This window comes from Colobus angolensis, unplaced genomic scaffold, assembly GCF_000951035.1.
Source record: "Colobus angolensis palliatus isolate OR3802 unplaced genomic scaffold, Cang.pa_1.0 Scaffold2, whole genome shotgun sequence".
NCBI classification, from domain to species: Eukaryota; Metazoa; Chordata; class Mammalia; order Primates; family Cercopithecidae; genus Colobus; species Colobus angolensis.
This window is the reverse complement of record NW_012115154.1, coordinates 16504624-16530333: the sequence shown is the minus strand read 5'-3', so window position 1 is coordinate 16530333 and position 25710 is coordinate 16504624. Positions and strand designations below refer to the sequence as shown.

At 42.0% G+C, this 25710-nt stretch overlaps 1 protein-coding gene across 2 annotated transcripts in view; it reads right to left on the bottom strand.

The window, feature by feature from the left end:
* Positions 1–25710, bottom strand: part of CNTNAP2 (contactin associated protein-like 2) — a 2310676-nt gene that overhangs the window by 173234 nt on the left and 2111732 nt on the right. The gene's annotated exons all lie outside the window — the stretch shown is intronic.

Genomic DNA, 25710 nt, shown 5'->3' with positions numbered 1-25710 from the left:
TGGGGAGATCAGAGGGGAAGGGGACGTCTTCGTAGAGTGGAGAGACGAGAACACAGTGCCCTCACCTAGACCTTGCCCCTCTGCTCTGACCTGACTCTCACAGCTGGGGATGCACTGAATTTTCAGGTAGGGAGGGGCCTCAGAGAGGTAGTTTATCACCGTCTTTTCACAAACGTAGAAGGGGAAGCAGAATCCCAGGGAGAGGTAGTGATCGTCTCAGATTCTTGGACTGGAAGTGGTAGCATCAGCCTTGAAACAATATTCAACTCACAAGGAACACTGTTTCCCAGAAACGCTTAAGGCTTGAGAGAGAAAAGATTTAAGAGACAGATCTTTCTTTGTTGTATAATTTCTGTTTCAGAGATGTCAGGAGGTTTCACTAATGGCTTGATAAGCAATTTTAAAATGAGAGGTATAATAAGTACTTATTGCTATTGTCATTATGCCATTGTTATTATGGTAATGTAATCAGTAAAATATATCTGCCTCTTAAGGTCTAGAGTAATTGGAATCATACCATATTGATGCAATTAAAATAATTAGTGAACCTATTAGGTGATTTATGTTTTATATCAAAAATTTCTCAAAATAGTAGGAAGAAAAAATTAGCTTTCACACAGTGATCTACTTTCTCTAGACTAATACTCCACCTACTGGAAAAACACTGAATATTATTTAAAGCATAAGATGTTTAAAAAGAAACTGAGCAAACGGATTTTCTATCAATAAATTCATAAAATTTTTATAAACATCAGTGAATAGGAGGAGAAATTCTCATTTCACAGCTGATATAGCATTTCTTTAATAGCATTGATTTCAAAGATATTTATAGCACAATGGCTCAAGCACTATATAATTATTTCAGAGAGTCTGGTCAGAAAATATTTAGCACTTTTAGTTTTGTGACTTTGACTTGCAAATGAAAATTCCGAAGATGAATGTAAAGCATTACAAATGATATCTGCACTAGTTTTCTAGCAAATTTGAAATTTACTAGAAATTTACTAGAAATTTCAAATGTCTTTGAGATGTAGTATGAGAATAGTTCATGAAAATAGTTCAATTTTCATACACTTTCATATTTAGAATCACTTTAGTAACAATCAACTTTAACCATTACAGATAGTGATAATAATTTACATAAAATAAGCATGAATTAATTAATTTTATATGGCATGTTTTCTCTGAAGAGCTCGAGGAAAAACACATTTTGATAACTTAGAACATGACTTTCCAGGAGGAGGAAAAACAAACAAATGTGTGGAAAAGGGAGGAAGAAAACAATAAAACTAGGAAGAGTCACTTTTGAAAATAGATATTAACAAATATGATGCTGCTTAAATTGTATAATGTTATGGTTAAGTTATGTTTTTTTTTTTTTTTTTTTTTGAGATAGAGTCTTGCCCTCTTGCCCAGGCTGAAGTGCAGTGGCATGATCTCGGCTCACTGCAACATCTACCTCCTGGGTTCAAGCGATTCTCCTGCCTCAGTCTCCTGAGTAACTGGGACTACAGGTGCCTGCCACCATGCCTGGCTAATTTTTTGTATTTTTAGTTGAGACGGGGTTTCACTGGGTTAGCCTGGATGGTCTCGATCTCCTTCCTGACCTCGTGATCTGCCCACCTCAGCCTCCCAAAGTGCTGGGATTATAGGCGTGAGCCAACGTGCCCGGCCTAAGTTTTTAATTAAATAAATGAAAGGAATAAAGAAATTTGAATGAGAGTAATTGTGAGAAACGATGGAGACGTGACAAATATGATTGAGGCCTTTCTTATTTTAATCTTTATTCCCTTCTGCAATCTTGATTTGTTGAGCACGTTTTCAGGGTTTGATTTGTTTAAATTTGGTTCCTGGTGAATTCCTGGGTGAGTTGTGTGGGGAGCACTTTAATAAGGCCTTCAGTAAAATGAAACTACCACCAGGATAACTGCATTAGCCTGGTGGGGTAAGTGGCCGTTGATGTCACATCGTCTACTTGCCAAGGGTGGGACTGGTCAGTTTTGAAGTGGGTGGCTACCCTGACCATTAAATTCTCAAAGCAGGGCCTCTGCTGTAACTGGTACAGAAACAAGGACTTTATTTGAAGATGAGCCCCTCACAGAAATGTAGTTCACCCTTGAACAACACGGGTTTGAACTGCACTGCTTACATGTGGATTTTTTTTCAACCAAATGCAGATCAAAAATACAGTATTCTTGGGATGCAGGAGCTGCACATATGCAAAGTCGGCCCTTGCTAGATGCAGGTCCCTCAGAGCTGACTGCCAGATTTGAGTGTGCATGAGGTTCGGTATACTTGGGGGTCCTGAAACCACTACCTCGAGGATATTGCGGGATGATTATATATGATTAGTCAAATCTTGGGAAGTGAGTAGGTTGTCATGTCAGCTGGGGATGTCTGTTGTGTGCACTCCTGAAGTTACACCTGCCCAGTAGTACAATCATCCCATGGGCCACCCAGGGCACAGATGAATGACTGTCACAGGGTAACCTAGCTGCTGGGGGCAGGGTGTTGTGCAGACCCGCAAGTGGGAAGACAGAGACCTTGGTGTAAGACTCAAATCATCTTGATGACACCTCCTAACATTATGCAAAGGCTTCCATGTGGTTTTGAGGTCCAGCCATCTTGAGCACTGGGACTGGAGTCGAGCTAATGACATGCAGATGTCATAAAGGGCTCAAGGCACTTTAGATTCTTGTTTGGAAAACATGACATGAAACAATGAGGGGATAATATTCTAAGACAATATACTAAAATTAAATGTAAAATGTTACCTCCAATTCTAAAATATGTAATATGGAGAATAACTGTCATCACGTTCAGTAGATTGGCAGAGTGGAGGCATTTTAAAGGAGGAATAATAAACCAATTTTCTCTAAGGGTGTCGAGGTCACCAGCCTCATTGATCTTTAGGATGTGTTTTGGAAAAAAATGGTAGAAGACAATAGAAGGTAAATGGAAGATAGATTGTGGAGGGCTTCGAATGCCAGGGTGCAAAGTTTGGATTGATCTATACAAAACTAAGGTTACAGTTTTTTATCTATCAATCAATATCTATCTATCTATCTATCTATCTATCTATCTATCTATCTATCTATCTCTGTTATTCTGGCATAGGATCACCCCCAAATTCTTGTTGATGTTGTTATTTGTAACCACAACTCCTTTATAAGGGGGTCAAATCCAAGTTTTTGCATCTATTGAGCACCTGACTACTCTGGGCCAGCAAGCTTGGCCCCTGTTTTGGGAAGATTCAGCTTGTTATTGTACATAATAGTGGGGGAGACCTGGAGATGGGTGATGAAGCAGCTGGGGAGCCAGGGAGCATGAATCAGGAGAAATCAAAATCCTGGCACTGCCTGGGGTGAAAGCAGAAAGCCTGACGCTGCCTGGCGTGAAGGGCTATGTGAAGCCTCTATAGAAGGATGGGTAAAGGAACTATTGAGGGCATGAATATCTACTCTGTGACTTGCAGTGATTTGTTAGTGTGCTGTGTACCCCTCTCCACGACACTGAAATAGTCCACAGAGGCTACTGCTCAGTTAATGCTTTAGGTGGTTGTGTGTTTGTGCACCAAAGAAAGTGCTGAGCTTCATTCTGGGTGGATCTTCTCTGGGTCAGAGAGATCACCCACAGAAGAAAGCACCTGGAAGCAGAAAGGACCCTTGAAATCCCAGGGAGGACTTTAGCTTTCCATCAGAGAGGAAAGGTTGGTGAAAATTGTGGCTTAAGGTGATCTGATGAAGACCCTAAGGGGCTGAAGAATTAGCTCACGTGTAGCTATGCTGGGACTCAAGCACATGTCGGTGTGTCTGGAGAGACCCCAGGATCTCTCTCCTTGAGATAATGAGATTCTTCTTGAGACAAATAATGTATTAAAGGATGAAAAGATCTGGATGAAGAAACAGTTCAAAGACACTGGGCAAGAGTAGGGTGATTCTGGGCCTAAAAGTAGGAAGAAACTGACATTTAATTCCCAAATTGGATGTCTGCTCAACGACAGGTCCTGCTAAACTAATCAGGAGTACCTGTCACGTATAGGAGAAAGTGTAGGAGAAAGTGTATTGAAGACAGAGAGAACATGAACATGGCCTGGAGGAGAACTTTGCTTGGTTATCTGAACCCAAGAGGTAGAGAAGATGGATTCTGACTGTATCCTACAGGCTCCTGTGTTGGTGGCTGTGGTACGTATATGGAATTGGGGCTACAGCATGGCTGGGGACTTCTGCAGAATGAGGCAAGGCTGCACACTCCTCCAAGCAATGTAGCATAATCATGCCCCTGGCATTTAGGTAGAACATATGACTAGTTCATGCGGCAGGATCACCAATGCCTGAGGCTGCTGCTTAGAACTGAACATGTCCAGGAATAGAGAACCTGCTGGAGCCACCATCTGTGTACTTTGGGCCAGGAGAAAGCTAGCTAGAAGAGTAGTGATGAGAACCAAGGAGAGAAGGCATTCATGTAAGGAGGAGGGCTTTTCTGTTTTCCTTCTCCTTTCCTTTCTTCAAACATGCAATTAGAGTAGGGAGCATTGAGCCCAAGCCCCAGATAAGGGAGAGGGACTGGAGATTGAGTTCATCTTTGTGGCCAATGATTCAATCAACCATGCCTATGTAATGAAACCCCTAAAAAAACTTTGGACACCGAGGCTCAGTAAATGTCCCTGGTTTGTAAATACTCTGGGCATTGTCACATACTGATGTGCAGGGAAGGTAATGTGTCCTGAGGACAAAGAAGTTTTGCATTTGGGACAGATCTTGCCCCCTGCATCTCTCCCTTTGGTCTGAATTGCATCCTTTAAAATAAAACTTGATCATATGCATAGTGCTTTCCTGAGTTCTGCAAATCGTTCTAGCAAATTATTGACCTGAGGGAGTAGTGGGAACCTCTGAATTTGTAGCCAGAGGCTTGTAAATGAGGGTTGCCTGGAGACCCCTGGGCTTGCAGCTGGGGTGTGAAGTGAGACCAGTCTTATGGAGGACTGTGACCTTGAGCTGTAAAGTTTGGCCTAACTCCAAGTAGTTGGTTCTAGAAGTCTTTGCAGAGAGTGAGGTAATAATAGAACAAGGGTTAAAAAATAAATATGGGCTGAGCATGGTGGCACACACCTGTCATCTCAGCACTTTGGAGGCTGAGGCAGGAGGATTGCTTGAGCCTAGGAGTTCAAGATTGCTGTGAGCTGTGATAGTACGACTGTACTCCAGTCTGTATGACAGAGTGAGACTCTGACTCTAAACAGAGCAGAAAAAAAATATGACTAGATTTGAACCTGTGGCTACAATAAGTAAAATGAGGCCGGGTGTGGTGGCTCACTCCTGTAATCCCAGCACTATGGGAAGAAGCAGGATAGAGGTGAGGACAGGACAGACCCCGGTCTCTTGTGCCTCCCCCTGTGTTTTCCTGCAGCGTCTTGCTAGCTGAACCCAACCACAAGCTGGTGGCCAGGGAGCTGAAGATGTCAATCTGCAGGGGCAGAGAAAAGAGGATGATGGAGCAGTGTTGCTGCAGAACGCCTGGCACTCGCTGGGTGGGAGGAAAGGGGCCTCTGAGTGTATCGTGTGGGAAGGAATCTGTAGTCACATCACAGGTCCATTTATTTATTCAGGAAACCTTTGTTAAGTGCCCATAAGTTGCCTTGAATGGACTGTTCTAGGTACTTAGGATACATCAGTGAATAAAAAGCCCTAAATCCTAACCCTCATATCATTTCCTTCCTAGTATAGAGAGACACAGAGAAAAAGTAAATGATGTAATATGGTAGGAGGGGATAAATGCAAAGTCTTTTCCCTCAGATTAGAGCCCAACAAGAGATCTGGCGTAAGAGTCAGATTGCAACCCTAAATAAGGCGGTCAGGTAGCCTCATTGAGAAAAGGAGATTCAGTGAAGACGTGATGGATTCGAGGGGTTAGCTCAGGCAGACAGAGCAGTCAAGGTGGGAGAATTCCTGGCATGAAGCCAGTGAGGCTCAAGTAGCATGAAAAGGGGAGGGTCAGGGGGCTAGTTCCTGGGGGGTCCTGCAGGTCACTGGAAAGACTTTGGCTTGTCCTCAGAGGAATGAAGACTTTCAGTGGGTGTTGAGCAGAGAACTCGTATTTTAAACAGATGGGGTAGTGATGTCAGAGACACGCCCGCAAGGGCAAGGGAGGAAGCTTGGAGCCCCGTCCGGAGGCCTCTGCAGAACAGGATGGAGTCTGGAGCCCGATCAGCAGATGTGCGAGGTGGGAGGCTGGTCAGAATTTGGATGTTTTCAGGGTAGAACCAGCATGAGGTTCTGAAAAACCAGATGTGAGGTGTGAGAACCAGTGAGTGATGTTCTAGTGACAGTCCAAGGTTTTAATCCTGACCAGCTGGAAGGATGGAGTTGCCATCAGCTGAAATTGGAGAGGTTATAAGCAGGGCAGGTTGTGGGAAGGGGCAGATCAGGAGGTCAGATTTAGAGAATCTGTGCTCAGAGTGTTTATCAGACATCAAGAGTCAGTCAGAAGTCCGGGAGTCAGTTTGGTGTGTGAGCCTACAGTTCATGGCGAGGTTTGGGTTGAGATAATAATTTGGAGTTTGAGGCACAGACATAAAATTTAAGAGCATGACACTGGATGAGATCATCATGGGAGTGAATAACAATGGAAATGCACTGGAAGCACGCCCACTGAAGGAGGTCAGGAAGGAGAGAAACAGCGAAGGAGACGGAGCAAAAGGGGCCCATGAGGGAGGAGGAGGACTGGAGCGGTGTGCCCTGAAAGCCAAGGGCTCCCTGGTTTCAGATGCTGCCTTTAAGTGGAGCAGCAGGAGGACTGCGAAGTAGCCAGTGGGTTTGGTAGTGAGAAGGTCATTGATAGTATCCATGAGAGTAGCTTTAGGCAGTGGTGGGGACAGGAGCCCAGTTGGGAGTGGGAATAAGAAAAAATGAGGATAAAATATTCACAGTACATGCATCTGGCAAAGGAGGTGTATCCAGAATACATAAAGAATCCTTATAATGTAATAATAAGGCAAACGATCCAATTTTAAAAAGGGGTCAAAGGCTTGAACAGACACTTCACAAAAGAAGATTTATCAGTGGTCAATAAGCACATGAAAAGTTGCTAAACATCATCAGTCATCAGGGAAATGAAAATTAAACCCAATATGAGATACTACCACATACCAGTTGAATGATTATAATTAAAAAGACTGACAATATCAAGTGCTAGTCACTGTTTGGAGTCACTGGAATTCTGCTGCCTTCCTAGAGGGAACATAGCATCAAAAACAGTTGAAGATACACTTACCATACAACTCATTGATTTCATTCCTAGATATTTACTTGAAAGAAATAAAAAAAATGTCTGCTCTATACATGTGTATGCAAATGTTCGTAACAGGTATGGTCACAGCATCCCCAAACTGGAAATGATCCCCATATCCAGCAAGAGGTGAAGGAATAAACACATGGGGGTATATCCACAAATGTATTACTACCCAGCAATTAAAAAAAACAACTATAGAAGAAGAATGAACCTCAGAATCATTATGCAGAATGAAAGGAGCTAGACATTTGTTTAAAATTATAGAACAAGTAGGCCGGGCGTGGTAGTTCACGCCTGTAATCCCAGCACTTTGGAAGGCCAAGGCAGGCAGATCACGAGGTCAGGAGTTCGAGACCAGCCTGGCCAACATAGTGAAACCTCTACTGAAAATACAAAAATTAGCTGGGTGTGGCCCAGATACTTGGGAGGCTGAGGCAGGAGACTCGTTTGAATCTGGGAGGTGGAGGTTGCAGTGAACTGAGACTGCGCCATTGCATTCCAGCTTGGATAACAGAGCAGGACTCTGTCTCAAAAATAAAAAAAATCAAAAAAAAAAAAACAAAAAAAAAATTATAGAACAGGTAAAACGAATCTGTGACTTCATAGAAATAGAAATTTCATCAGTAAATGCTTGGGGGCAATGGTGGGTGGGAAAGGGGCCCAGGGGAACCTTCTGGGATATTAGAAATATTCCAAATTTTGAGTGTGGTGGTGGTTACATGGGTGTGCATGTCTGTTAAAACTCAGTCTGTACATTTAAAGTGTGTAAATTTCACTGCATGCAATTTACACTTCAGCAAAGTTGATTGAAGAAAGAGGCCAGGCATGGTGATTCACGCCTGTAATCCTAACACTTTGGGAGGCTGAGGTGGGTGGACTGCTTGAGGTCAGGGGTCCGAGACCAGCCTGGCCAACACAATGAAACCTTGTCTCTACTAAAAATACAAAAATTAGCTAGGTGTGGTGGCACACACCTGTAATTCCAGCTACTGGGGAGGCTGAGGCAGGAGAATTGCTTGAACCTGGGAGGTGGAGGTAGCAGTGAGCTGAGATTGTACAACTGCACTCCAGCCAACTACACTCCAGCCTGGATGACAGAGTGGGACTCTGTCTCAAAAAAAAAAAAAAAAAAAAAAAAAAAAAAAAAAAAAAAAAAAGAGAGAGAGAGAGAGAGAATGGGAGAAGCTGACCCGAAACAGCAAGCATAAATAACTATTGCCACGGGTTTTATTGCAAAGAAAGATAAAGACATGGGGAAAGTGGTCTCAGGAGAAACTTTTGTTTTAAAGTGAGAGAAATATCCACATGCTTATTTGCTGATGGAAATGAGTAGAGAATGAAGACAGAACTGCTCCACAATGCCCTGGAGTAAGCAAGATGGGTTTGGTGGAGAACGGTCGGGGGCTGGCTTTAAACAGGACTCACAAGCAAATGTATTCTCTTCTGCACTTTCTATAATAAATATATTTAAATGTATAATTAGAAAAACACAATAAATGGTATTTTTAAAAGGAAAAATAGCATGTTTTCCATATCTAGTAATATAAGCAGGGACTGGTCAAGGGTTGGACTCATGGCCAATAAGGACCATCCTGATTCTAAAATTATTCTAAGTACATATTACCACTAAAGTTTATAATTTGTATTATAGTTTCTAAGGAAGAACTTGAAGAGGTTTGTGTCAATCATTTTTGTTTTCTTATCCAGAGAAAGAGGGAGAAAAGGATATTAACACGTTCTACCTATGGGGAAACTGAGGCACACACAAAGAGGTGTATGTCTAATGCATGGCCACAGAATTGGTAGTAAACATTCAATTTAATACAAATGACTGTGTTCAAGATACCACGCTCAGCGAGGTTAGAAAGAAAATTTCCTGACTCCCTGTGAGTCTAGATCTTCCCTTCACTATAGCCTAACCTTGTGTTTATTGTTAAAGAAATGAAACTGCATGTTCTACCTCTGAGTTGTTCCCCTAACTCAGGGAGCTAATGACTTTCCTAAGTAAATGGCATTCATTGATCAATAAGTCTTTGCCAGATGATGTTATGAAATACTGAGAGAAAATTTAAATGCAGTATGTCTAATCAGACTAAAGTTAAGGGTTTTATGGTTCTAAACCTATTTAATGAAACAGCGTTTTCTTCTTTATTGGCTGGTCTCCTAGATTATAGGTTTGCTCAAATTGTGATTGTGGAATGATTCTCATATGTGGGGTGTTTAAGTAAAGCAACCCCAGTTGCTTTCACTTTATTGATCTTTTTAATGCACCAGCTTCAGTATTTAAATAAGTTTGAGTTGGTTTCTTTAATGGTCTTTCAATAAAGCTTAAGTTGACCTGGTTGCTTTTGCAATCACAGCACTGTAATGGCAGAAAAAGAATAATAATAAAAATGAACTCATTTTATGTGGTTGAAAAGGTTACATTTCTATTGATTTTAACTGTAATATAGTTAAAGTCCTTGATATTAAAGAAAACAACTCAGCAGACACATCCTTTTTAGCGCAGTGGCTCTATTGATACTACTTTACCAGTAGGTTTTGGCAGCAATAACAATATTCAGGATGGAGTCTAAAAATTGGCATTATCAGAGGACTGATAACCACATCCTTCAAATTCTTTTCCAGGTGAAAGAGCAGAAAGGTGTATCAGAAGATCATTATAATATAGAGAGTGACTTCAGAATGTGGGGGAATGCCTGAAAGTTCCATTTAACGACCAGTTCTGCCAGTTTATGGAAAGCGCAATGCTCTCTTCCCTGGAAACACTGAAGCTTTTTTATGCTATGCTTGGGGCTCATTCCAGAAGTAGAAGGTGGAGAGGGATGGGAGAATTCAGTAGAGATGGTGAGGAATGGAGACTAGAAATGACCAGAAGTGAAGGGAGATGACGGACATTTGCTTCTCTTGTGACCCAGCCCTGTACGAGTGCTCATTGTGTGCATTGAGTGTGTGTGTGTGTGTGTGTGTGTACGCATGTGCATTAAGGCTCTAACACAATTGGCTGAGACGCATTCTCAGTAGCGAAGCGTATTAGATTTGAATTTGGACTTGGATTGTGTGTTCAAATCTACTCCAGAGAAGGCTTGGGGGAGTCTGCAGACCTTCAACCTCATGGTGAACCTGGTCCCACTCTATCTTGCTCAAATCCCAGCTCTTCCTCTGTCAATCTTAGTTCCTGACATTCTCCCTGGGTTCCCTTGGCAATCTCGGGAAGAAAGAAAATGCTGCTGAAAGGATTTGGGAGAAGGAAGAGCAGCGTGCAGAATATGCCAGCAGCAGGAAAAACGTCTGGTCCTCCCCTTCGTCCTCCTCCACGTCATCAGCATCTAACATTTCTTGGAGGCGAACTGCAGGTGGGATCCCACTGGAGGTACTTTACACATATTATTTTGTTTAATTGCACACAACTCTATGGACACATACTCTTATTTGCCCCATGTTACAGTTGAGGAAACTCAGGCACAGAGATTAAGTTACAGCGTCCAGAGGACACATAGTTGCTGAGTGGCTAGCCCAGAGGTCTGTGGGCTTGCAGAGGCCAAGCTCCTCCATATGCCAACCTGTATCCTTTGCCATAGAAGAGCAAGGCTGGCGTCATGCCCACAGGAAATGCCTGAGACAGCCTAGTTGTTATTCCAAATTTTTCTCTCAAAGTATTCCTGGTCAGCTCAAGTCCAAAATTGCTTTTCATCAAAAAGACTCATAAATATAAATACAAAAAATACGATTAGTAAAAAATATACAAATGCGTATTCTGATTTTATTGGTTATAGTTTTTCAAAATCTATAAATCCTTTTAATACTATTAAATATGGACTACTATATGTAATCTATAATATCCTTATAATGTCCTATTAAGATATTACATTACATTAAAAAAAAGGCAACAGCCTGGCATGGTGGCTCATGTATGTAACCCCAGCACTTTGGGAAGCTGAGGTGGGCGGATTGCCTGAGCTCAGGAGTTTGAGACCAGCCTAGGCAACATAGTGAAAACCCCATCTCTACAAAAAATACAAAAATTAGCTGGGTGTGGTAGCTCATGCCTGTGGTCCCAGCTAGTCGGGAGGCTGAGGCTGGAGGATTGCTTGAGCCCAGGAGGCGGAGGTTGCAGTGAGCTGAGATCATGCCACTGCACTTCAGCCTGTGGGACAGAGTGAGATCCTGTATCAAAAAAAAAAAAAAAACCCAAAACACACACACACACACACACACACACACACACACACAAACCCCAAAAAAGCAACATCAAAAAACCCTACCAAATCATAGTAATTAAAACATAAATAAAATCCAAAACATATTTTCCAATAAATAAATAAATATACACACTGGGCTCAGAACTTGTGAGACAAAATCACACACATAAGAAGCCATGTTTGCTTGTCTCTGTGTGCCAACATAATTTCACAAAGCCCCGACTCTGTGACGACATACAGCTCTCCAAAATGACAAAACAAAATAGAACACCTGGCCCACATCCCTCCTACCTAAGTCACTAAATTCCTTAAAAGACATATGAACCTAGTCCTTACCTTCTCCTACACATAAAATAACATCTGGGGAGATCAGTGATGACACTTCTGTAATCTAGAACCAGATATACCCTTACACCCAAACCTTAATGTAGTTCTACTTTAATGTCTAAACAAGTTTCATATAGCTTTGCACATACTAAACCCCTACCACCTATATATACACAGTGGTTTAAAATACTATGCTGGTGCAGTCTCATAAACCTCTGGAAAAGATTACTGGTGGGTTATAGGCCTTAGTGTACAGTCCCCAGTAAGACTTCTAAATAAAACCAACTTTAATTCTTTAAAAGTTCTTTTTTTTTTTTGTCTTTAGTTGACATTACATTTCCTCTTACCCATTGATATGGTTTGGCTGTGTCTCTACCCAAATCTCATCTTGAATTCCCAAGTGTTGTGGGAGGGACCTGGTGGGAGGTGATTAAATCTTGGGGGCAAGTCTTTCCCATGCTGTTCTTGTGATAGTGAATAAGTCTCACGAGATCTGATGGGTTTAAAAAGAGGCAGTCCCCTGCACAAGCGCTCTTCTCTCTTGCCTGCCTCCAATCCACGTCAGATGTGACTTGCTCCTCCTTGCCTTCCACCACGATTGTGAGACTTCCCCAGCCATGTGGAACTGTGACTTCTCCATTAAACCTCTTTCTTTTGTAAATTGCGCAGTCTCAGGTATGTCTTTATCAGCAGCGTAAAAACGGACTAATACATCGGCTTTCTGATTTGCACAGCCTCTGTCCCCTCTGCTAGTAGGACAGGTTTTCAGAGATGGTCAGGATGTTGGATGTTACTGCCACTGTGCATTTGTGGTGTTCCACTGTTGGGGTTAAGCACACAAGCCCTGGCAGAAGCTATGACGTTGGTAATCTAGATAGTAATGCCATTTCCCCAGGAGACCAGGAATCAGACCGGTGGAGTGGGCTAATTTCTACTGTCTGTTCTCACCATCTAACCTCTGCTGGTGGCCCTGGGTGACAATATCAGGAAGGATGCTTGGATAGGGTGGCAGCCATTCGCTCATGTGTTTTATTCAGTCTCTGACTTCCACTTCTTTTTGGATGTCCTTTCTTCATCTTTTCTTTTGAGCTGCCAGGCCAGACCTTCTCTTCTACCCATAAAGGGGGGTTGATTGGCCCTCTCTCCAACATTTGGATTATATTTCCTCAGCTCAAAGATATGAGAGTAAAGGCAATTCTTTTGGCTCACCAAGCGACCACTGGGGAAAGGATGCAAATCAAATATATTTAACACTTTAGAAAGCAGGAAGAATTTGTGCACTTTCAAATAGACCAAGCTCATTGAGTGTGTACAGAATCCGTGATTCATAAATTGCATTCCTTCACGTATTCAGTCACTCAGTCAACACTTCTTGAACCTCTCCTGGGTGCCCAGGGCTCAGGGACAGAGCAGTGAGATGTGCAAGAAAAATCCCCGGATTGTACCCTTTGAATGCAACGGCAAGCTTCCATTTATATAAGGAATACTAAGTCCTACTGCCATCATGATATCCACGATAGATGCACGTAACCCACGCTATAACCTAGGACTCTGGTTTTGGTCAGTGTTTGTAGAACACCATACCCAAGCTAAGTTTCACAAGATTTTCCCTTCCCTGCGCTCACTGGTTACAGCTAATGACCACTAGAGGGCATTTTAACACTATCTCCAAACTCGCTCCAGGACCCTGTCCATCAAAATCCTCGGACTCAATCCCAGGACTGACTTCTCCCTCCCTGAGTGGAAGGGCAGCCTGGAAGCCTTCAGAATCTCAGACTGCCTGTTGAGATACATTTACTTTTCAGAGAGAAGATGAATTTAGGTGAGATAGGAACCTGCTTCAGTTACCTGTGCAAGAAACAACCTGCTCTGCCTATTGTACTAAAAGTTCGCTCCAAGAGTTACGATCTTTAGAATGACTTTAGTGCACTGCAGATGGATATAACAATATAATGCCTTGCAGATTGGACTTTAGTTTTCATGCCAGACAAAATAGAAATCCAGGAACCTTATCTTCTCTCTTGAGAGATGATTTATGTATTTAATGTGCTTGGAGGAAAAAAAGTGAACTCCCAACCTTGGGCTTATAAGCTTTAGCCGTATCCTGGAGAAAGAAAGAGAGGACTGACATCTCAAACCCTAAACTGGGTCAGAAATTGCATTGCAGCTGCCTTCCCACTGAGCTGCAAGAAATGTAAAGCGAAGTAAACACATTTTTCTGGAGTGTAGGAATGGGGGTCCTGTCTAGCCCTGGAGTGCATAATTCATTTGCAGATGAAATTGCTTTAGAAAAGAAATGAAAAATGTGGAAGTGTTGACACATTCATTATAAGTCTTTTTCTGTTTCCGATCAGATGGGCTTGATGGCTTAAAACTTTATATATATATATATATATTTTTTTTTTTCTGTATAATTTTTAAGAAGGGCAAATGTTGAATGTCTGTAGTAAAAAATAAATAAGCTAATGTGATCCTCTCCCCTCCACCATGGAAACCTTGAAGAAACAGCTCAAATGCCTTTGTAAGGCTGCTCTGATCCACTCTTTCCTCCTCAGGATTACTCATTCCCCCACTTTTCTGTGCTCCCACAGCACAAGCTTGTACTTCAATGGATGCTTGGTTCATATCTGTATGACTGATGGTCTTTCTTCTACTGGACTGGGCTCATGGAGGCAACAGCCATGCTGCATGCTGGTAGTATACTAGGTGCTGAGGATATGCTTAATGGGTTGAACTAGAAATCAATGGAAAGAAACCTTAGTCCCAAAGAGCCTGCTGGTACTGATCCTGACATCTGCTATCTTATTTTTTGCTTTTAAGAAAGAGAAGGGAATTGGGAATGAAGGAAGAAAACCACCATTTTATTGGGTCATAGACTATGCTGGATATATTTTTTTGTATTTTCGTTTAATATACACAAACTGCATTAGAAAAGGTGGACTTATTCCTATTTTAGAAATTAAGACCACAGAGATTTCATTAACTTGCTAGAGAACACAGAGCTATTAAGTAAGTGTGATGGTTAATATTGAGTGTCAACTTGATGGAATTGAAGGATGCAAAGTATCGTTCCTGGGTGTGTCTGTGAGGGTGTTGCCAGAGGGGATTACCACTGGAGTCAGTCGACTGGGAGAGGCAGACCCACCCTCACTCTGGGTGGGCACCATCTACTCAGCTGCCGGTGCAGCTAGGATAAAAGCAGGCAGGAGAATGTGGAACGAGTGGACTGGCTGCGTCTTCTGGCCTTCATCTTCATGCTTCCTGCCCTCAAACATCGGACTCCAAGTCCTTCAGCTTTGCGACTCTTGGACCTTTGACCACAGACTGGAGGCTGCACTGCATTGTTGGCTTCCCTTCTTTTGAGGTTTTGGGACTCAGATTGGTTTCCTTGGTCCTCGGCTTGCAGACTGTCTATTGTGGGATCTCATCTTGTGATCGTGCGAGTCAATATTCCTTAACAAACTCCCCTTTATATATACATCTATCCTATTAGTTCTGTCCTGCTAGAGAGCCCTCGTGTAGTAAGGTAGCCTATCAATAAAGACTCTTTTTAATTTATGTCTTAGTAACAACCTCTGAATTCAACAGTTTGTAATCCATGGGGTCTCTGTTTACAGTGAAATTGTCCTCAGGGGGAAATCTCATTACGTGCTATGTCCTTATCACCACCCCAAACTGCTAATATTCTCTTTCTCTGGATACCCTTTTTGTTATTTACATGTTGATAAGGAGACTCGCCAAACTTGCTTCTCCTTCTAGAGAAGTAGGTGGAACAGGTTTCTGTTACCGACAAAATGCATATCGAGTGGACACACCTTTTCTCCCCTCCCAGAATACAAACTCCTTGAGTTGTAAACGACACATTTGATTCATCCCCGTCTGAGTCACCCAGTGCCCCACCAACTCATCATCATCTATCCAAATTTCTTTCGTATCGTAGATACTCAGCACATATTTGTTCTCCTGAAAGTTATTTTGATTAAAGTTGAATGAATTTTAATTGGATTCCACATCAGTGGATGGCCTAATGGAATGGTTCTGGTGACCGTCTGGTTTTATCCAAATCAGGTTTAAGAAATGATTGCTGTTTGGAACTTTCTCACCACGTGGTGGGTTTAGTGGTAGGCAGGGGTAAGAGAGATGTCAATTAGATATCATCATGTTAAATTCTTAGGGATCCCATGTGGCTTTAAGTAGAAGAAAAGTACAGATAACAGAAGAGTCCTGGACATCTTGAGAACCTTCTGTCTTCTTCAGCAGGATCTTCACCACACACCTCCACCGCACTCCTAGGAACCACGTCCTTGCCTACGGGATGACCAGACCTCTCAGTGTGGAGGTGGCCTGAGTTTAACACTTCAAGCTGGTTTGAAGGTACTGGGAGGGAGAGGAATCTGAGGCTCTGGTAGTTGGGCATCTTGTTTCCTCTTTTCAGAAACATTTTGTCAAATACTGCTACTTTCTGAACCAAAAAAGAAAACCTGCTCAAATACTTTCTCAGGGGCCAAAAAGACACAGCTCAACCCAAAACCAGAGGTGACATTACAAAAGCAAATGAGGTCTTGAAGTTTTTGAAGTGTCTCTCAATCATGAACAGGCTTCTCTGGATACACAGAAATATAGAAGAAAAAATGAACTCTGACTCATATACAGACCAAATTAATGGGCAAGTTCCCAATATATGTAGCCCTCTGTCTTCTCTTCCCACAGATCTTCTATATCATTTAGACTCAAACCATTGTAATACTATCAGAAACTAATAAAATATTGGCCTATGCTCTCCATAGAATTATACATGTCAGTCTTTCATTAAAGTGGAAAGTTAAGTACTAATACATTTGCTGAGAATCCCAATAGAGAGCCAGTGAATGGGTAAAAGTTCTTCTGGAAGGGAAGAAGCCAGAGAGTTCAAATGGCTCATCATTATTCTTGCGATTTCCTGCCTTCTGTCAAGCATGCTTGTATTGCACAACCCAGGCTGTGAGTTTATCATCCAGAGTAGATAAAAACTAAATTAGCCAAAGGGAAGGAGTTACAGTAAATGTAATTTCAAGAGCAGTGCCCTAGGCTAGCTAGGTCAACTTTCTTTATTTGTTCTGACATCCCTAAAAAATGTAATGCGTCCAAACTGTGTTATTTTCCTTAATAAAGGCTTGAACAACCTCTGATATTAAAATTTTGGGAGTATTTACATCCATATGCTTTTTAGTATTGTTCTTTATTGGCAGAAAGTACAAGGGTAATAAAGGCACACATTTTTAAATAATTTATTTGAGTTTCAATATCTAATTTCAGTCTGGACTCCCTGTTTCTACAGAAGAGAAGGATGCTAAAATGGACAGACAGAAGGTTATGTTCATGTTTACTTAAAGAATGAGATGGAATTTTTATGGGTGTATGATACTGTGTGCTGTACAAACACTAGCCTCAATGTTGGACCTCTTTGTTTTCTTTGATTATAAAAATTAGGGTTTTATGACCCCCTAGGAAATGCTATAAAGTCATTGCTTTTAGTAACTCCAAAGAAAACACGAATCCTCAAAAGACTTACTTTTGTGTAAACATTTTTTTAAAATTTCGAAAGTTTATAAGCCAAATGAACAGGAGTGAGCTGGCTTCTCTTGCCCGCTTGCAAAGACAACAAAGAGCAACCTAAGTGGGGAAAGGGAGTCTGGTTAGCTGGGTTCTAGAGAAGATCATGTCTCTTGTGAGCACTGGGACCTTATTCATCATTGGGAATTCTTTCTTTTTTGAGACGGAGTTTTGCTCTGTCGCCAGGCTGGAGTGCAGTGGTGTGATCTCAGCTCACGCAACCTCTGCCTCCCAGGTTCAAGCGATTCTCCTTCCTCAGTCACCTGAGTAGCTGGGATTACAGGCGTGCGCCACCATGTCCAGCTAAGTTTTGTGTTTTTAGTAGAGATGGGGTTTCACCATGTTGGTCAGGATGGTCTCCATCTCTTGACCTCGTGATCCACCCGCCTCGGCCTCCTGAAGTGCTGGGATTACAGGCATGAGCCACTGCACCTTGCCTGGGACTTCTTAATCTCTGTTTTCTCTTGTGTATAATGGGACTAATAGCACCAGCTATTTCCAGTTCATAAGGCTGAGAGTGGCAATGTGGGCAAGCATTTCGATATGTAAGAAAGGGCTTTGAGCACTACCTAACGTGATCATTAAGGCCCTCTCAAGTCTAGAGAGATTTTCTCAGGGCTTGAAGAGGTTATGTGAAAGTCCTTACAATTGTACACTTTTCCACATACAGAAAGTGGTGAACTAGAGCTCCCCCCGGCCACCAACGTTTCACGTCAATTAACATTTGGTGTTGCCCTAGGAGTCCATAATTGAATTACTCTCATTTTGCTGCTGATAAAACTCTTCCAACAATTTTTGACACCACTCTGCATGTGCCTCCGACTAATGACTTCACAGCATCCAATATTCATAAATGACTTCAGACCATTTGATGTTACATATTTCAGAGTGAGAATTTCTCCAGGTAAGACTTTTTACTGAGTCTTCTCCAGTGGTCTTTTCTATTCATGAGACAGAAAGAGGATGAAACCTGTGAAATAGTCACTCTGCTGGCATCTTTGTTTAACATCACGTTCTCTTTTGGAACACGCATCCTCCCTCTCCTTCTCCCTCTTCCATAATAAATATTCTTCCATGTCCTCTCTTGCCCCCCATTCACCTGTTAACATCTTATCCTTCCTTCAAAGCCTTATAGCACAGAACTACAGTATCTTTTACTCTATTATTTTTGGACATTAGTACAAACACCTTTTTTATCAGCCTATTTATATATTGATTATGATTTCCAGCTAGAAATCATTTTACTGTTACGTGGAAAAGAAAGTTATTTGTATTAAGCCTCTGAGTTTTTGTTATAGCAGCGAATACAACCCTGATGAATACATAAATTGGTATCTTAAGGCAGGGTGCTGCTGTAACAGAAACCTAAAATATGTAGCATTGGCTTCATGGTAAGGTGGCAGGTGGTGCATGCATGGATATTAGGGACTTGAAAGACAGAGGAAGACTGGTATGTGATGTGGTTTGGATATGTATCCCTGCTCAAATCTCTTGTTGAATTGTAATTCCCAGTGTCCAAAATGGGGCCTGGTGGGAGGTGATGGGATCATGGAAGCAGAGTTCTCATGAACGGTTTAGCACCACCCCCTTGGTGCTATTCTTGTGATAATAAGTGAGCTCTCCTGAGATCTGCTTGTTTGAAAGTGTGTAGCACCTTCCCTCTCTTTCAGTCCTGCTCCTGCCATGTAAGACAAGCCTACTTCCCCTTTGCTGTCCACCATCTAAGCTTCCTGAGGCCTCCCCAGAAGCAGAAGCTGCTATGCGTCTTGTACGGACAGCAGAACTGCGAGCCAATTAAACCTTTTTTCTTTATAAATTACCCAGTCTCAGGTATTTCTTTATAGCAGTGCAAGACAGACTAATATAGTATGCAAAAAAATGTTTTGTGAAACTGTCACCTCACATAACCTGGAAGGCAGACTAAGTGCCTAAGTTGCTTTAAGGAAAGTGCTTCCAAAGAGACAGAATGGTCATGTGTATCAGTTGCTTTTTGCTCCTCCTGTCAAGGAGCAGATGAGTTCAGGAAAGAATTGACCAGTTTCCAATTATCAATGAAAGGAATACAGAAAAGTCTAGATATTTAGAGCTTTACACTAGAGAGTAAGAAATAACACTGCAAACAGCTTTGACCACCAATAGGGCAGTAAGATTTCTGTTTGGCAAACTGACTTAGCCTCATGGGTAACATTTAAATCAAGAGTCTTTACTTCCCACCCAAGCCTTTTGTGTCCACTGGCCCCAAAGTAGCTGCCATTACCTTGAGAGAGAGAGGCATGGGTGCCTGGAGGCAAATGATTGAGTAGGTCTAAGATTGATGTCTAGGGAAGAGCTTAGGGTGCATTTACTAGCACATGAAACTTACCAGAAGCAAACGGATCAGAAGCCACCTTGGGTTTTGAGGGAATTGTATTGGAAAAGAAAGCACAGATCTAGTCCATAAAAGGCTTATGAGTGTAAAAAACCCTTAGTGTAATTTGAACCTGCAGGAAATGGGCCTTAAAGCTGCACAGCTGTAGCCGGGTGCGGTGGCTCACGCCTGTAATCCCAGCACGTTGGGAGGCTGAGACTGGCGGATCACGAGGTCAGGAGATTGAGACCATCCTGGCTAACACAGTGAAACCCTGTCTCTACTAAAAATACAAAAAATTAGCTGGGCGTGGTGGCACGTGCCTGTACTCCCAGCTACTCAGGAGACTGAGGCAGGAGAATCGCTTGAACCTAGGAGGCGGAGAATGTAATGAGCTGAGATGGCGCCACTGCACGCCAACCTGGTAACAGAGCAAGACTCCGTCTCAAACAAACAAACAAACAAAAAACTGCACAGCTGTAAGGAACACATTATCCATGGCACATAATTCAGAGAAGGCCATGGCTGATCACACACAAGGAAGAACCTCCCAGAGGATGAAGCCCAGGAGGGCTTCGAGAATAATGGACAATAATTTGGCCTAATCCAGGGTTGGGGAAGCAGGGAAGTTGGTGGCAGTGGCAGGTCCTCAGAGTGTCTGTCCAGCATGATTTCATCACTGCTGGAGACCACAGAACCTTCTTTTTCTGAAAATACATCTGATAAAAGACAGACTTTTATTGGGTTAAGACATGGAGATTTGAGGGCTAATTTATATAGCAACTGGTATCATCCTAATATTTGTATCCTTTCTTCTACTTCTAGCACTTAGCACACTACATGTTGCTAATGTTTTTGACACTTCTCTGACAGTTCTTAAGATTTATATACAGGACCTAGTTCAATTAACAATTGATGCAATTGTTTTCATACAATTTGGTTGAAATTCGGATTAGTAGTAGGTAAGAAATTACCATGCTTATATTATTTTAAGGAACAGAATTCAGTGATATTTTTGAACATTTGTTTTGAAAATGCCCAGTGAAAATAATCAAAGTCATCCTCTTTTTGGTATAAGAACCTGGGGATCTAATCATCATTTGTTCCTGAGGACCTAGAATTATTTTCTAAGAAAGGCCTTATTTTGCTTGCAGAAAATCTGTTAGCTTCTTCTTGGCAAAGATAGGATGGCCCTCTAGTTAGATGAAAGCCAAAATGATACATCCTTCCCATCTGTTCATTTGATTTTTAGAGAATATGGATTCTGAGTATCTGTGCCAGAGAATATATCCCTGAACTCTCTATTGTCTAACTCACATCTAAACCCAAAAATGTGTGATTGTCATGGATAATTATTCAAAGAACATGTAGTTTATTCATTATCATTTTCCAGCTAGTTTTATCCTTGGATCAGGTCAAAATATCAGAAAGCTGCATCATCTCAGCCTTTGGCCTCTTCATCTGTCCATCATCCTGCTCTACCTCACTCTCTACAGACTTGTTTGGGCTGAATTCCATTTTGAAGTTATGCTTTGCTTTCCCAAGGAGCTTCAGCATGTGACAGCCTTGTAACAAATACATCTGCAGAAATGTTGTTGAACGCATTGACTCTGACTTTTCTTGGGGCCCACTATGTGACCAGGAGGAGAAAGGGCTCTCAATTATTGCTGTGTTTTAAAAAATCTGAAGAAATAGGGCAAAATGTCAAAATCTGTAATGTTTCAATGGTGGGTACATAGCAAATGGTTTATTATTCTCTGAGTTTTTGCATATTTTGAACTATCTTATGATAATAACATCACTTAATTTCTTATCAGCCAGAGGTATCCACTTAGAAGATTTTGTGAACATCCTTCCAGACATCTGTCTATTAAGTAAGGGTTAAGAGCCTGTGTGCACTTTGAAGTATGACAGATCTGGGTTCGACTATGCTGTGGCCAATTACCGCTTTCTAACTTTGGGCAGGTTGCATCTTACTTTTTGAACTTTAATTTCCACATCTGTAAGATGGTATATTAGTCCATTCTTGCACTGCTATAAAGAACTACCTGAGACTGGGTAATGTATAAAGAAAAGAGGTTTAATTGACTGACAGTTCCACAGGCTATACAGGAAGCGTGGCTGAGGAGACCTCAGGAAACTTACAATCCTAGTAGAAGACAAAGGGGAAGCAGGAATGTCTTACACAGCCTGAGGAGGAAGAGGCCAAAGCAAGAGGTGCTACACACTTTTAAACACCCAGATCTCATGAGAACTTACTGACTATCACAAGAATATCAAGGAGGAAATCCACCCCCATGATCAAATCACCTCCCACCAGGCTCCTCCTTCAACATTGGGGATTATAATTTGACATGAGATTTGGGCAGGGACACATTCCAAAACACATCAGATGGGAATAATGATGGCACATACTTCATAAAGTTTGTGTGATGACTAAATGAGAAAACGTGTACAAAGTCCTTAGCACATTGCCTTGGACACAGTAAGCACCAATACATGTGAGCTGTTACCGTGTATGTGGTATCGTGTAAGTGGAATATGCTATGGGCATTTTCTATGTCAGTAAATATAATTCATGGAATTAAATAAAATAAAAATGATATAATAAGAAAAGGTTAAATTCTCAAGAGGAACTGGCCTAGTTTATCCTTATGGGTTGCATACTTCTGGCTGCCGAGAAGTTCACAGTCAAATATATCCAAGTGGTAAGACCTTGTGACCTGAATAATCATGTTCTATTTTCTCTGATCTTGGGGACTTATTTTTTGTGACTTCCAATAACTCTCTATTTCATTTAACATTCTCCCTGTAAACCCCTTAGATCCCTTGTTCAATGTGGTTGGGAAGAAAGAAAGGAAAAAATAGGAAGGAAAAGAAGCAAGACAGAAGGAAGCAAAGGAAGAAGAAAGGGTTATTTGCACAAGACTTTGGAATTGTTGATTAGAATGTTTAACTTTTGGATTCATGCTAATTACCATAATTTTTCACTACATGCCAGACTTTTTCAGGTGCTCTCTGGCTGCACCTTGTTTGTTTATATTTTGACTGGCATTAAGCCTTAAGCTATTCTCCCTGATGCAACTGTGAGTTTTCACAAATGATGCCACTTGAGGTATGCCATGGGTTCTGGTTCACGCTGGTGTCTGATAACTACTATGGTCAGTTCCTTATTATTGATGTGGAGATTGGGCACTTTGTCTTTTGGCAGCAAATATTTCATCCAAGGTCAGTTTTCTTCAAGTGCTCAGTGCTGTTTCAGAGGGTGTGTGCTGAGGGAATGCAGATTAATGTAATGTTAGCTTTAGCCAAACCCAGCTACGAAAGTAAACCTGCTTTTAAAGACACCATAAACACTGATGAAGATCATCTAAATTATATGATGTTTGAGCATGTATAAATGCATCAACATTCACCTTAATTCCAAAGGCATCATTCCATAGCACTGTGATTCATCATTCATCTTTGCATTAGTCTTATTTTTGTTCTTTGACTGTAGGTAAATGTTAATTTGAAATTATTAAAATACCTTTGTTATCATATGTTATTATAACGTGGGCTACCAGAATAGGTTGAGAATATATGGCTGTTTCATATTTCTGTTTGATTATAAAAATGCAGCATGTGCTTATAATAGAAAATGAGGACATAGAAAACTCTAGAGGAAATCAAACCATTTATAATCCCTTCACACATAAATGATCACTGTTAACATTTTATTATATCTCTTTCCACACACAGTTGAGGCTGTAGAAGTTCTCAAGATGGATTTGTAGATTGTTTTAGGAAAAAATTGCAGTGTTTTTTGGTGTTGCAAAGCACTTTCCAAATTACTTTCACGCTCTGCAAGGCCTCTCTGCATGAAAGAAAGTGGGGCATGGGAGTGAGAAGCCCTGGGATCTGCTTTTCCATAAGGAGGAATTACATCTTGTCTTCCTCTACTACCTCTAGCTTTACTTTCCTTTTGCCCTTAGGGGTGGGCAGGGCCCAGGGTAGATGGGACAGGCTGGGCTGAGAGACTGGAGCTCCCCTGGCCGTGACATCTTTCCTAGTTGCCCTCACATGGGTTGGGGCATTCAGAAATCTTAGTGCAGTCCATTACATTACATGACAGAGAAGGAGGGAGAGCTGGATCTCCCAACACCTCCAGGTGCAGAACCTAGGGCGGAATCGAGGAAGCACTTCCCAGGGTTTTCTCCTCTCCTACCTCGGAATTATGCATCCAAAGTTTTCACTCCCGTCATCCTGTCTCCTTCCTTTTTCTGGAACTGCGTTCTGTTCTCTTGAGGGAGTTTCCCAAGTTCCTCACTCTAATCAAGAGATGTGATTAGGGACGATGGGTCTTTGTTCCCACTTCCACCCAACAAGGTGAGCACATGACTCAAGCCAGGCTTATCAGAGATTCCCTGGGATTTCAAAATAAGTGTCAAGAAACTAGGACCCTTTCTTCTAGTAGCAAAATCGGGAAGACATGAGCCCAGTACTCCTGTGACTATGTCCCAGGATATGTGAAAGATGGAGCTTGCAGTAAGATGTAATGAATCCAGTCTTCAGAGAGAGGCAGAGATGGGAATGAAAAAGAGGGAGGGAAGGAAGGAAGAGAGAGAGAAACCCAGTGGTATTCTAGTCCAGAGTTTAATTCTCCAGGCTCCCTAGATTCTCTTCCCAAAGTTTGGTTTTATCTTTTTCAAATTCTATAATTCTATGACCTATCCTAGGAATTTTCCCCAACAAATTACTTCTGAATTGCTTTTCTGGCATTTGCAACCAAAATAGTCTTCGGCAATAGAACCAGACCCTCCCCGAAACCATGAATCCCCTGGATTCTCTGCAGGTCCCTGGCTGCTCTACTGTCTTTATATCTGGCTTTTGGTGCACTCCAAAGTCCCAAGTCTTAAAAATCATCCGCTCCTCTCCCCTTCCTCAAGTCCTTCTCTAATTCACTGTACAGACAGTGAGGGTTAACTCTATACGATTCTATGGCTGTGGTGGGTCTCCACTGTGATACTGTTTGAAAAGCCCATTGTTTAGGTCTTTTTAAGTTTTAATATTATTTTACAATGGTACAAGGGCAAGATATGTCACTTTTTTTAAAAGAGGTGACAAATTGGGTGACTTACAATGGAAAAAGTCTCTAATCAAAAGCCGAGGGAGACAATGTTGATGAAATTGTATCAAATGATCTGTCTCCTGGACTTGCTGACTTTTCTGACTAAAACTTGCTTAAAGAAGGGCTTGGTTTACTCCATAAAGAATTTGCTGCCCCTAATGTGTGCCAGGCACTGTGCTGGGCTCTGGAACTCTGCCAATCATGATGAGAGAATTTTTTTTTTTTTTTTTTGAGGCGGAGTCTCGCTCTGTCGCCTGGACTGGAGTGCAGTGGCCGGATCTCAGCTCACTGCAAGCTCCGCCTCCCGGGTTTACGCCATTCTCCTGCCTCAGCCTCCCGAGTAGCTGGGACTACAGGCGCCTGCCACCTCGCCCGGCTAGTTTTTTGTGTTTTTAGTAGAGACGGGGTTTCACCGTGATAGCCAGGATGGTCTCGATCTCCTGACCTCGTGATCCGCCCGTCTCGGCCTCCCAAAGTGCTGGGATTACAGGCTTGAGCCACCGCGCCCGGCCCGAGAGAATTTTTTTATGGCACCTTTGGTTGATGGTGCAGTAAGCTGAAACAGCGTGTGTCAGTTTCCTAGGAAAGACCTCTCCTTAAAATGCCCTCTAGCATATACTGCTAAAGGCCACGCACAAACTTCATATCAAGTTATGAATCTGACATCCTCCAGTGCTCAAAAGAGACAGGGCTTTTGCCTTTTCTTTGCAACCTGAACTTCCCACAGCATCCAGCCGAATCAGAATGAGGTCTGAGAGGCTGCTGAACCCCTGCCAAATGACACTCCACTTTACTGACAAAACAGCGTCCTCCTGCTGTTCTTTCTCCTGACAGGCATCTAT